The sequence below is a fragment of the Gossypium hirsutum genome, chromosome A13, assembly GCF_007990345.1.
Source record: "Gossypium hirsutum isolate 1008001.06 chromosome A13, Gossypium_hirsutum_v2.1, whole genome shotgun sequence".
NCBI classification, from domain to species: Eukaryota; Viridiplantae; Streptophyta; class Magnoliopsida; order Malvales; family Malvaceae; genus Gossypium; species Gossypium hirsutum.
This window is the reverse complement of record NC_053436.1, coordinates 72,432,901-72,435,226: the sequence shown is the minus strand read 5'-3', so window position 1 is coordinate 72,435,226 and position 2,326 is coordinate 72,432,901.

Below are 2,326 nucleotides of genomic sequence, written 5' to 3'. Positions count from 1 at the left end.
ATAGATCTGATCCATCACACGTAATTAATCCATCAGAGGTTGAAATTCAATCCGATATGAGTTATGAAGAAGAACCGATTCGTATCCTAGCTTGGAAAGTGAAAGAGTTGCGAAACAAAAGGGTTCCGTTAGTAAAAGTGTTATGGCTCAAACACGGGATGGAAGAAGCTAGTTGGGAACCCGAGAACTCTATGAAATAGCGATACCCAAACCTATGTACCGGTAAGATTTTCGGGGATGAAAATTTCTTAAGTGGGGGAGAGTTGTGACAGCCCTAAAGTGACCCTAGTCGGAAAGCGGTTTCGGGACCGCTAAATCGAGTCACCAAATTATTTGAATATGATATTTATTGTCTAAAATATGTGAATATGAATGTGTGAAAGTTTTAAGCTTCGATTTAGTCAATTGCATGTGAATTCAGCTAATAGGACTTATGTGTGACACTTTTGAAATGTGATAGGTTAATCTATAAGGATCTATTAGTGCATGTAATAAAAGGGTGGACTTGCATGTCAATTTCCCCCTTAATTTAGTAGTGGCCGGCCATGACAAGGAAGGTGGACAAAATGTTATGGGCAAAACATGTCATAAACATGTTATGTTAGTGATTTATGTTAGGAAAAATAAAATAAGAAGTATGGGTAATAAAATAATAATGGAAAGGTAAATGATGATGAAAAGAAAAGAAAAGAGAAAGAAAAGAAAAAAAAAGAAAGGCTCTCATGTTGTTCTTGGCCGAATAGAAGAAAGAGAAGAAGGGGGAAGAGCTTGAGAAAATCGGCTATGGTGGTTTGCTAGACTAAGGTATGTTTGATGTTGTCCATGAGATTCATGCATGTTTTTAGTTGTTAGTTTGAGTTCTACCTAGCCCATGGTTTAAATCTTTGCTATGAGATGGAGATGATATTCGGCCATGGGTGTTGTCTTCTTGGTTGATGTTGTGGTGATGAGGAATGAAGATGAGTTAAGTTTCAGCTAAGGTGGATTTGTGTTGATGTCATTTGCATGCTAAATGTGAAGCTTTGTAATGATACATGTGATGGTGATTGATGACTCTTGGATTTTCTTTTTGGCATTTTTGAGTTAGACATTAAGTTCTTTGTGTAACCCATGACCAAAATTGAATGGTATGGTATCTTGATGCATTCGGCCATGGTAGAAAGTAGATGTGAAATGGTAGTAAGGTGAAGTGCAAAATGTTAGTATTTGATTACTAGTGTATATATGCGTATTAGCCGAGTTTTGAACTTGAAACAAGAATATATATAATCAATACAAGTAACCATACGTGTAGGAAGTATTAAGCATATAATCGGCCTTAACATAGACATGCATATTCGGCCATAGGAAGAAGATTGGTGTTGCATGTATTCGGTTAGAGGCAAGCATATTGATGCTTTTATCTTGGCTTAGACAATCGGCTAAAAGGGGGTGTGGGTTAATATGTTGAGTTGATTCATGATTTCATATGTATGTGACTTTAATGTCTAATGTATATATATATGGGCTAAGTACCTTGAGTTCCTCTTTTCGATGCTCAAATGATTAAATCAATTTATTTGTTAAATTAAGCTCAAGAGCAAAGGGGAACTAAATCCGATAAAGGGAAGGAAAAAGTGGTCGAATAGCCATCGAAATTGTTCGACAACATCCGAGGTAAGTTTTCGAGTAACGAGACTTAGTTTACGATTTGATTAAGTCATGACGTATGAGCATAACAAATATACGGTGATATGATGATTCTACTTGAATTATATGTTGAGTTAATTAGTCTATACGTATGACGGGTAGCCGTATGTGCATAGAGATCGTGTCATAAAGCAAACTACACCATGCTGTTTGTATGTGGCTAGTGAGCCGAAAATGGGATTACTTAATATGTGACTTGTGTTTGAACTCTAATTATGAAAATGAAATATAGATGTGTCATGATTTATTGATATGTGCATGAATATTTGGATGATAACCGGGCTAAGTCCCGAAGGCATTTGCGCTAGTGACTAGTTCCGGGCTAAGTCCCGAAGGCATTTGTGCGAGTTACTATACTCGGGTTAAGTCCCGAAGGCATTTATGCGAGTTACTATATCCGGGCTAAGTCCCGAAGGCATTTGTGCGAGTTACTATATCCGGGCTAAGTCCCGAAGGCATTGGTGCGAGTTACTATATCCGGGCTATGTCCCGAAGGCATTCGAGCGAGTAGCTATATCCGGTTAAATCCCGAAGGTACTTGGCTGGGGAATGAGCGACCTTGCTGTAATAGTTTCAATTAATACGCTCGTGAAATCCCAGCGATGAGGTATGTTTCGTATATGCATTGAATTAGTTG